The 12,048-nt window shown below is 45.7% G+C and overlaps 2 pseudogenes across 1 annotated transcript; one reads left to right on the top strand and one right to left on the bottom strand.

Moving 5' to 3' along the window:
* Window positions 1-4,440: 4,440 nt before the first annotated feature.
* On the top strand, window positions 4,441-6,315 carry LOC147967676 (uncharacterized; annotated as a pseudogene).
* Window positions 6,316-7,589: 1,274 nt separating this feature from the next.
* On the bottom strand, window positions 7,590-11,354 carry LOC125507232 (uncharacterized; annotated as a pseudogene). The gene is made up of 3 exons (XR_015603440.1): window positions 11,065-11,354; window positions 8,612-10,990; window positions 7,590-7,637 (listed from the first exon to the last, which is right to left on the bottom strand). The product of XR_015603440.1 is annotated as an uncharacterized LOC125507232 (transcript).
* Between the last annotated feature and the right edge of the window lie 694 nt (window positions 11,355-12,048).

The raw sequence follows: 12,048 nt of genomic DNA, 5'->3' as shown, positions 1-12,048 counted from the left end.
GTTTCTTGCAACTTTATCATATTGGAAACATAGAGAGGTGGAGAAATAGTTCCTCTCTCATAATAATTGCAAGTAGGAGCAGCAAGCACATGCATATTATATTCATCAAAATCATCATGTGCAACGGTAAAAGGAAACCCATCAATATAATCCGTAATAAGTGCAAACTTCTCCGATATAGTGTAGTCGGGAGAATTCAAAAAGATAATAGGACTATCATGTGTGGGTGCAATAGCAACAATTTCATGTTTAACATAAGGAACTATAGCAAGTTCGTCTCTATAAGCATAATTCATATTGGCATATTGGCCACAAGCATAGCAAGCATCATCAAAAAGGGATATTTCAAGAGAATCAACGGGATCATAACAATCATCATAGCAATCATCCTCCGGTAAGCACGAAGGGAAATTAAACAATGTATGAGTTGAAGAGTTACTCTCATTAGAAGGTGGGAACGGGTAGCTAATCCGCTCTTCCTCCTTTTGTTCTTCGCTCTTCTCATCATCTTTTTCATCCAATGAGCTCACAGTTTCATAAATTTCTTCTTCCATAGACTCCTGCAAAATATTAGTCTCTTCTTGGACAGTGGAGTAGTACTCAATATATGGTTCAACATAGGCATTAGAAGCATAATTATCATAGCAATATTTAAATATGGCAAAAAATTTAGATTTGTAAAGAGTAGCATCATACTTTTCAATCAAAGAAGCAATTTCATAAGCACCCTTAAAAGCAACAAATTCTTCAATTTGTTGAACATCATAGTAACTATAAACACCCTTAGCATAAGAGGATACGATTCCATTATCACTAAACAAACATTGGTAGGGAAGGTGTTTCTTAGGGTCTTCAGAACAACAAGTATAATCATATATTTCACATAAATTCCAAGCATAGCATTGCAAACGATGAATTTGATCCAGTAAAGTTTTCCCTTTTTCAGATATTCGGTGTCACACAAAACAAGCGTGCTCATCTAAAGATTTGCCCTCAACTAAGCTAGTTGGGGTTTCAGCACTAGCACATAGGGATCAAAGATGATCCAAGTAATAGGCTTCAGCACTGTGATAGATTTTGATTGGTTCTTCAACCATTGGTTCAGTAGGTACAACTAATTTTTTTGGTATTTTGCGTTTTCCTACCCATAACTAAAGATAGAAAACAACTAAGAACAGCAAATAAAAATTACTTAGTGATAAAGCAAACAAGCACATACGAGAATATTCACCCCACGCAATTGCTCCCCGGCAACGGCGCCAGAAAAAGGTCTTGATAACCCACAAGTATAGGGGATCGCAACAGTTTTCGATAAGTAAGAGTGTCGAACCCAACGAGGAGCTAAAGGTAGAACAAATATTCCCTCAAGTTCTATCGACCACCGATACAACTCTACGCACGCTTGACGTTCGATTTACCTAGAACAAGTATGAAACTAGAGGTACTTTGTAGGTGTTGTTGGATAGGTTTGCAAGATAATAAAGAGCAAGTAAATAAAAGGTAGGTGCTGTTTAGGTTAAGAACCAATAAAGTAAATATAGCGAGTGTGGAAAAGCGGTGGTAGTAGTTGTGAAATTGCCCCTAAGCAATTAACTACTTTACTAGACCGATAGCAAGTATTATGTGGGAGAGGCCACTGCTAGCATGCCATCCCTGACTTGGAATTCTATGCACTTATGATTGAAACTATTAGCAAGCATCCGCAACTACTAATGTTCATTAAGGTAAAACCCAACCATAGCATTAAGATATATTGGTCCCCCTTCAATCCCGTATGCATCAATTTCTATGCTAGGTTGAAACTTCTGTCACTCTTGCCCTCCAATACATAGTCCTATCAACATACAACTAACCCTATGGTGTGATCCACGCGTGCAATCATATGATGGGCACTAAAGGACAGCAACATAACCACAAGCAAATTAAATCAATCATAGCAATTCATCAACCACCAATAGGACAACGAAAATCTACTCAGACATCATAGGATGGCAACACATCATTGGAAAGTAATATGAAGCATAAAGCACCATGTTCAAGTAGAGGGTACAGCAGGTTGCGGGAGAGTGGACCGCTGTAGATAGAGGGGGAAGGTGATGGAGATGTTGGTGAAGATGGCGGAGGTGTTGGTGTAGATCGCGGTGATGTACCAAAAATTATAGATACGACGGAGACGTATCAATCGCACCGCACCGGAGTTGGAGGCAGCCGAAACCCTAGCCGCGGGGAGGGGTCGCGCGCGAGTGCTTGCCACCACGAGGAGCGGATCTGGCCGGAGGGAAGGAAGCACCGACGTGAGGAGAGCTCGTGGGTGTGCAGTTCCGGCGGCGGCCACCGGAAGTAGTCGGAATCGCCCGTCGTTGTTGGCGGCGTCGAGGGTTCGCGGGAGGAAGAGGAGAAAATGAGAGAGCGATGGAGGTTGTTCGCTAGGCTAGGTTGGTTGTCTCGCTGGGCTGGGTGGGCTGGGTTAGTTGTAGCGCTTTTCGTGACCCGCGCTACGACTACGTTTCTATTACTAGCGCGGCCCAACAAACCCATGCTACTACTATGACCTGTCTGCAGGACACGATTGGGATATTTACTAGTAGCGTGTTTTTTTATCCACGCGCTACGAGTAATATTTACTAGTAGCGCGAGTCAATATAGTTCACTACTACTAAGTAGCAGTACCGCGGGTCAATATAACGCGCTACTAATAAGTGGCTGTGTATAAGCTTTTTTCCTAATAGTGAGGGCTGGGACGAGGTGCTCGTGGAAGTGGAGAGCTGCAACGCGGCGGAGGAGGCCATCGCGTCGGAGTGCTGCGGCGGCGGCGGCAGCGGAAGTGCGTGTGCGGGCAAAACCCTAGATCGGATTGACCCGCTCTGATACCAAGTCAAAAGGAATTATTTGCTGTGGTTAGCCTCAACCGGCTGGCATCTCTTTATATTGATAGATCAACTTGTACAAGAAAATGCAACGGGTATACAACATGTACACATATATATAGAAAATGCAGCTCTAACACTCTCTACTATATCAGTTCAGTTCACTTTCTATGATGATTATTAAACTTCCTGCACCGTGGAAAATTTTCTGAAAATTAAGGATGTAAGTGGGCGTATCTACGATGCCCATAACCATCTACAAAGGGGAAAATAAACTAATCAATGTTGATTTAAAGAACGACCTAATACAAAAACCATGAATGTGGACATGCATGGATTTCGCAGACGTGTCCACTAACATGCATCTCGTTTGCAATGTATCAAATTGCAGTTCTCGATACCCCGCAAAAAAAGTAGTTTTCAAACCATACATTATGATTTTATTTGGAAAAAGACGGAACCAGAAATAAATTACATAACTGCCATTAGTAATGCATCAGTCTCCTGAAGGAAAAACTGAGACAAGAAATTGGCATTTACACACAATACTTCACTCACAGTCTGTGGCATGACATACAAATTATTTCATGGTTATGGATTTCTAGCCAGTACATTACAATTTTATATCATACCTGGCGAGACGGGCCGGCCCGGCACGGCACGGCACGGCCTGTGCTAATCGTGCCTGGCCCGGCACGGCCCGCCGTGGCACGTTTAATAGCCGGGCCGTGCCGTGCCGGCCCACGGGCACAGCTCCTTGGCCCAGGCACGGCCTGATTAGTAAACGGGCTGGCCCGATGGGCCGTTTAGCACGCTGGGCTGCATATTTTCACCCTGTTGGGCTGGTTCTTAGGCCTATTGGGCTATATATTACGTATACATCTATAAAAAAACTAAAATATATATAAAAAATTAAACGGGCCGTGCCGTGCCAGCCCGCGTGCCCAGGCTCCAGGCCCAGGCACGGCCCAAGGCGTGCCGCGTGCCAGGCACGGCCCGTTTAGCCCGTGCCGTGCCTGGCCCATGGCGGGCCGTGCCGGCGTGCTTGCGGGCTGACCTGTTTGGCCCGGCCCATTTGGCCAGCTATATTTTATATGTGCATCTTGGAGCCACAACTCGCATGCATGCGTGCAGAGACGAATGAAAACTTGCAATGAACAATATTAAAAAGGTTAAAAGAAAGCTTAAACATTTGATAACCAAAGGCAAATGACTTTGAATTCTATAGTAGGATGCAAAAAAAGAAGAAAATTCATGCATTGGGTTTTTTCCGGTGATTGTACATTGATGGAAAAGAGAGAGCCTACATATGCAAATCAAACTTTTTTATGATATTTAAGGGATCTAACAAGCAGTCAACATGAAAAATGAAAGGTGCAAATAGATTAATTAATAGACACATATAACCCGAAGCATATAATAGAAACCAATGTATTCTCAAGATAAATATCAACCTCAGCCTTCTATAGTGATTAGGGTGGTGAAATTTCACCAAAACTGACAATTCCGCATCGGAGTAAACTCAGTTTTTTTGAGAAAAAAATAAACCCAGTTTTTCTTTCAGAATATCTGAGGCCCTCGAGGTCTCAAATTGAAAGTTTTAACGGACGAGGCCGGGCCTGCTCGTCTGCATGGGCACGCGACATGGGGGCGATACACCGCATCAGAATTCTGCGTTACCATCGAGACGCAGGAGAGACAGAAACGAGATCCTCAATCTGCTGTCCTCCAGCAGCCGCCGCCGCCGCCGCCGAGCGAGATGTCGGAGCTACCGTCGTCGTCGCCCTCCACGCAAGCCAAGCTCGTCTCCCACCCTTCTTCTTCCTGCACACGGACACGTCGGGACTGGACGAACCTCGACGACGGGCCGGCGGGGCTGATCGCCGAGCGCCTCCTCGCCAACGACGTCGCCGACTACGTCTGCTTCCGCGCGGTCTGCCGCCCGTGGCGGCTCTGCTCCACTGACCCGCGCGAGCACGGCGTCCTGGACCGCCGCTTCCACCCGCGCCAGTGGATCATGCTCAGGGGCACGGGACACCGCGGGCGCCACTGCCTCATCAACTCCTCCACCGGCTGCTCGAGGCACGTGGACCTGCCGGAGCTCGACGGGCACGACGTGTTCGGCCCCACCATGGAGGGCCTCCTCGTCCTCCTCCACAGGGGGACATGGGCAGTCCGGCTGCTCAACCCGCTCACCCGCCAGGCGGCCGACCTCCCGCCGGCCGCCAGGCGCTGGCCTTGCCGATGACAGCACCGTCGCGGTCGATTTCGATTTGTATGGAATACTTGCGGTCGCCAAGCCAGGCGACGGCCACTGGACGACGGTGGTCCGTCGTTGCCCATACTTCTTGCAGTCCCTGTCTTTCGCCGACCGCTTCTATGGCCTCACCCACAAGGCGGTGATGGTGTTGGAGACTAGTGCAAGCCAACCGCCGCGGCTGGTCATCGCCGCCGACCTGCCTACATCATTAGACAGGACAAGGAATTATGATTTCCATCCCGTGGACAATGGCGGGGACCTCATATTCGTGTACCGAGGGCAAGGCAACAATGACAATAATGAAGATACGAAATACGAGGTGTACCGGGTCGACTTGGATTCGAGGAAGATGGTGCCCATCCACGGGCTCGGTGGACGCGCGGTGTTTATCGGCTTTGAATATGCCCTATCTGTCACACCTTCGGTGTTCCCCTCCATTGGCGCCGACGCAATCTACTTGGGATTTGATATGAAGACTCCAGGTATGCAGGACAATAGCCCAATTAATCTCATGGATGGAACCTCTGAGCCTCGTCGATCCGAATACAGCATCGATGGCATGCCACTTCATGAGCCTCTAGGTCTGGACGACTATCTATCATGGTGCGTCACGTGCTATCGTCACTATCCCTACTCATGTGTTCCCTGTTCAGAATTTGTATCAGGAGATATATTTGCCTTCGCTTAACTATTTTGTTAAGGAAAAATGAAAAGACTTGTAAGAATCATTCAACCTGTCTACTATGATCATTTGTCTATATGAACCATCTAGAACTCACCATGCATGAATTTAAATACCAAGGACACTGTTTATTTCACAAAACTAGTGCGCTTGTTGATTTAATTTCTGTCGTTGAACTACCATAACTTATTTGCAGCCTAGCGTAGTTAGTTGTCGATTTATTCACTTTGTTGAACTGTAATCTGATATGCTGTGGCAGCGTAATGTACTTGTGGATTTGGTTTCTGTCGCTGAACTATCATGTGTGTTATGGAATTTTATCCTTGGGAGGAACCGTTTGTGTTACGTATTGAGTTGTTGGGTGGTCCCCTATTTAGACAGGTCATGTGAACTTAGAAGTCTTCGATTCTTTCCAGAAGAACAATTCATGTCTGTACTGTTGAAGGCTAATTGTTGCTGATTCTTCAAAAGAACAATTCCTATCAGCACTGTGTTCATACGCCATTCCTACCATCAAGAGATCATTTATGTGATATTATGGCTGGATATCTATCTTGAGATGATAATGGCATTGGGTGGCAATACCTTCAAGACTAGAGGCCACTCATATATCTGCTACAATGGCTGCGTGTACTCTGGTTCTACAGGTGCTTAAGTAATCTACAATTCCTTCACAAATTTTAAAAAAAAACTAGGCAATGAACTGAAAAAATGAAAGACTGAACAATCACTGAACTGCATTATATACATTCAATCCTATTAACTTACACCAAATTTTTTTTTGTATGGAGCCAACATGAAGGTAAAAAAAATTGATGACTGGACATTCACTGGACTGAATTATACACATTGAATCCTACTAACTTCCACTGAATTTTGTTTACTGGCAGCCTAAATGGAGAAACAAACTGATTGACTGAACATAATACCTGGGGCTATCTACATGAAAAAACATCAATTACCTAGATGATAATGACACATTCAGCAGAAGCAACCTGAGAAAAAAACAAATGCCCTGCTGCTGAACATAGCTAGTATATTCAATGACTGAGACCCAAAAATTCTACATGCAAGACCTACTATCCCTCGTGCTAATGAAGAGCACGTACACTGCACAAAATTGACACTGAACTAACAAATTACAGCCCAATAAAACACATGCTGCTACAGTCCCCCTGAGCTGAATTGATGAGCAATAACTCATTTTCCATCACTGACAAAAGATTTCTCATGTAAAAATCGAAACAAATCATTCATATGCTAAGCTGGGGTAGACAAATACCAATGCTACCATATAAAACTCCTAACCTTGATATCTGAAATGAGCTGGTGAAAAAGAAAATAAGAGGAAACTTATTATTTGTGTAGATAAAAAGGCATGTCTGGAATTTCATTCTATTTTTAAAAGGTATAGACTTCAGCTACCTTTTTTCAGTTGATGAAAACCACGTAAGTACCTCGAGTGCCTAAGTCTTTGTATCATAATTCATAAGCATGTTTTGCATCCAAGAAAATAGCGGCTGAGCAGGACTTGTGCTCACTCAAGGAGGACGTCACTGCCACAGTTGCTCCGCTTGTCGACAAGAAGCCTAAGTACCTAGTCATAAAGAAAAATAATTTCTTATTTGATACACTTAGCATAACAACCTGCACACCAACAGAAAGGTCCTCTCGGCAATCCTGCTTCCACCAAGCTAACAAGAGCACGACGATTTGTACATCACAGACAAAGAGAAAGACTGGGGTACCAGAGCAGCTTGTATTAATTTTCTTGCCCTGGTCAACGTCTTGTTCTCAGCTTGGCGTTCTTTGCACGGAGATCTTCTACCTGCATTATCAAAACAATGTCCAGAATGAATCAATGAGTATGCCTTTCGATAAAATATAATAATCAGGCCAAAGAATAATAAAATCCCCAGTTACTCAGTTCACACATGCAACCATGCTTCCTTATAACTTCTACATGGAGTTATCAGACGAAATTAATGTGAACCTGTCATAGGAAATACAGTACAAAAGAACAGTGGTACATATAACAAACATATATCACTCAAAGTAACTGAAAAACAGCAGCAATTTAAATTCATGCTTGCCCTAGAATATTGAAATCCTTTTCTTGGCTTCTTACTGTCTTGCATACAACAGCGAGCAGTCACAGAGATCAGAGATGGCAAGTCAATTAACTGAATGAGTGAACAACACTGACAAATGGGAAGAGTTAGAGCACATCTATCTCATAGGAGCAGCTGCTCATCAGCTCCAAACAACAACACCGTGGGTCCAAAACAGCAGCTTGCAAATGTTCTAGTGATCATCAAAAGTTCACAACTGACAAATCACCACAAAACAAGCATAGCAAAGTTCTTATTTCTCTGACTTCTCCCAGGAGTCATAAAAAGACACAACCACACACACACATCAGTCACAAGACATGATAAATTTGCAGAGTCCCACACACGATACAACAACAAACATGTCCATGAAGCTTAAATACTTGATAGATGATAACTTGACACCACGATGCATCATGCGACCTCCTGAATCATCGGTCATTTGATGCCAGAATTTGTAATTGCGTTGTCGAAACCAGCCTCCTCCTACTCCTGCTCATAGTCCTAAGCAATGCAATTAAGCCTTCTTGAAGCCGGCCTACTTATTTAACGATAGTTTCATCATTGTAAGATTGGGTGTAATCCACACAGGAGCAGGCCAGTTGGACCAAAGCTGAGGAAACACAAGGCTTTCCCAGCTATTATTATCCAAGCGAAGTAGTCCTATATCACGACGATTATCCTTATGTACAGTTATGTACTCATTATCGTCAGTGAAGTAGACACGATTTTCCTTGAGAGCAGGGCATTCTTTAGTGCTGAGACAGAGTGACTGGTTATGACCAAGAAACAGCGCATGGCCGTGCAGGCAATCAATTTCCACAAGCTTCTTGGCAGCAACATCAACCTCATGTATTTTAATTCCTTTGGTGTGCAGTGTAAGTGATGAAATATCATCAGGATTGCCACTATACACTTTCAATCTCCAAACAAGCAGCAAACCACCCCATGGAGCTTGAAGAATGTATGCTCCCTGAATCTCAAAATCGTCATCATCATCCACACCCATGATAGTGTTCATTGTAACAGCAGGCCCACTAAGATCAAAGGTGTGAATTTCTCCCATTAGAGTCGCTGCATACAATAGCCCATCCTTGTAGGTGCAGTCAAAATAATCAGTGTGAGGTGGCAGCCAGGTCCACTTATCGTCCCCTACCCTTGCAAAGGATAGCTGACCAAACGGCATGTGGATGAGCACCACTATGTAGCTCCCTGTGGGTGTATCATAAAACACAAGAGCCTTTTGGTGGAAAACTTCCCTCAGGGCAGCTGGAGCAATTATCTTTGGAGGGCAGATAGCTTGGTTTGCCATGTGCCTTGAGTATTCATACTTGTGGACAGCACCCGAGTCATCACAAATGGGCTTCATGTGCTGCATCGTGGTCACTGAAGGGAGAGCAATCTGTTGACCAGTGATCGGATTGACAAGGTGCATTTCAGATCTCTCGTCGACGGTGACCAGCAAGCCAAGAGAGGACCCAATCAGAAACCTACTGTGGAGAGGCGGCTCCGGGAGAGTTAGCCAGTAAACCCTCTTCTCCACAAGGCTGTAGAGACAGGCAACATTCTCGCTGGAAGATTCAGAGCAGTAGAGCAGGCACGGCGTCTGGGGCTGCTTGTGTGTGCCAAGTTTGCGCAGGGCGGTGTAGGCAGAGCGCCAAAAGGTGCAGACAGCACCAGCACGTACGAGGTCAGGGATCTCAAGGGTGGCAAAGACACGCATCATGATGTCCTCTGGTAGCTCCAGGAGTGTAGTGCCTACCGTAGCCTCAGTCGGTGATGGTCTCGAGAGTACATGATCCCATCCACTGAGCCAACGGTCATTTGATGGCAGTTTCATCACCGTAAGGCTGGGTGTAAGCCACACTGGAGAAGGCCAGTTGGACCAAAGCAGAGGAGACACAAGGTCCACCTCGCGATTATTGCTCAAGCCAACTACTCCAATATCACGAGGGCTACTCTTACGGTTTTTATTGTACTCATCATCGTCAGTAAAGTAGGCATGGTTTCCCTTGAGAGCATGGTAATCTTTGGCACTCAGACAAAGTGGATGGTTGTGCCCAAGAAATAGCACATGGTCAGGCAAGCAATCGATTTCCACAAGCCTCTCTGTGCCATCATCAACTCTGTGTAATTTGATTTCCGTAGTATGTGGAACATATATTTCAGGGTCACCATCTTCAGCAGGATCCTCAAACTCTTTAAATCTTGAAACAAGCAGCAGACCACCCCATGGGGCCTCAACAATGTATATGGCATCGGGATAAAAATCCTCGTCGATCCCCCTGATAATCTTCATTGTAAAAGCAGGACCGTTAAGATCGAAGGCATGGATTTCTCCCTTTATATCCACCGCGTACAACAACCCATCCTTGTAGGTGCAGTCCTCATAGTGATGGTGTGGTGGCAGCAAGGTCCACTTTTCATCCCCTACTCTTGCAAACGAGAGGTGGTTGAATGGCTCGTGGATGAGCGCCACGATGTAGCTTCCCGTGGATGTATCATGAAACAGAAACTCCTTGATCTGGAGTTGTTCTCGCAGCTTACAGCGAGCGACGATCGATGGCGCGAAGAAAGCTCGTCCTGCAAAATGACATGGGTATGGTACTCGTGGACAGCACCCGAGTCATCAAAGATGGGCTTCACGTACTCCATGGTGGTCACTGAAGGAAGAGCAATCTGTTGAGCAGTGATAGGATTGACGAGGTGCATTTCAGATATATCGTCGACGGTGATCAGGAAGCCGAGCGAGGACCCAATAAGAAACCGGCGGCGGAGAGGTGGCTCCGGCAGGGTCAGCCTGTAGACCCTCTTCTCCACGAGGCTGTAGAGGCACGCAACATTGTCACCAGCAGATTCAGAGGTGTAGAGCAGGCACGGCGTCTGGGCCTGCTTGTGCTTGCCGAGGCTGCGCAGTGCGGTGTAGGCGGAGCGCCACGAGGTGCAGACGGAAGCAGCGCGTACAAGATCAGGGATCTCGAGGGTGCCGAAGACGGTCATCAGGAGTTCCTCCGGCAGCTCCGGCGGTGTGCCCACCGTAGTCTCCATCGGCACTGTATTCTTCAGTGACCTGGGAGAGAAACCTAGCAGCTTAGGTGAAATTCTCAAAAACGTGAGATCCAGGGGAAAGGAAGAGCAAATCACCGGAGGCTGCCGACGCGAGAGGTATGGCTGGGCCTTGGGGAGGAGGAGCCCTGCCGCCGGTGCGTCCCACGAGCGGCGTGTCCGGCGGCGGCGATTCGATCCGTCCACGCTCCTGACCGGCGAAGGGAGGCGGTGGTGATGCGGGAGCCATCTGAAGCCTTCGCGCTGTCTACCCTACGGCGGCGGGAGCCTGGAGACGGCGGCGGCGGCGGGAGCCTGGAGCGGAAGAGGCGGGTTGGAGATTTGGGGTCGGAGAATAGTTCTGTTTTTTTTTCACTTGTCAAAACTGTATGATCTGTACTCTCGAAAAAAAAATAGTATGATCTGTAGTGTACTTCTACTTCAAATTACTGCATAAATGATTTCAATCCATATCTTAGTTTTTGCAAACAAAAAAATTTAGGTCATGATGCATTGATAAACGGAAATGATAAATCTCGAATGTTCGGGGTTTGATCATTGCAAATCTATCCAAATAATAAGTACCACAAATGTGAGTGTGGCATGAAGTAACACCGCTATGATGTTTTTACAACTGAAATTGTCATCCAAAAGATAAAACTTGTCACCCAAACAGAAAATGTCATACTTCACAACTAAAGTTGCCATTCTCAAATAACTAAAGTTGCTATCAAAAACGTCAGGGCAAAATTGCTTCGTGCCACACGGATGACACTTACCCAAATTTAACGTTTTTATGGCATTTTTAGTAACGCGAGGATCAGGAGCAAATATACCTTGTGAGCTTTATGGCTTGGTATGTATTGCGTTGCCCTTCTCAACCTGAAATATTTGCCCCCACTCATCTTATTTACCTCTAATATATTTCAAGCTGATGTATAAGAAATATAAATAGTTAGGGCATCTTCAACAGTAAACACGCAAATTTTCTTCCGCGTCTGTCCGCGGACAGGGGGGCCAGTCCGCGGACACGGATGCGGAAGGAGTCATCCAACCCTAGTCGCATACATTGCAAAATCTATT

Source organism: Triticum urartu, chromosome 5A (genome assembly GCF_056163025.1).
Source record: "Triticum urartu cultivar PI428250 chromosome 5A, HENAU_Tu73, whole genome shotgun sequence".
NCBI lineage: Eukaryota > Viridiplantae > Streptophyta > Magnoliopsida > Poales > Poaceae > Triticum > Triticum urartu.
Note: the sequence above shows the minus strand (reverse complement) of the source record. Positions and strands in the feature narration are given on the sequence as shown.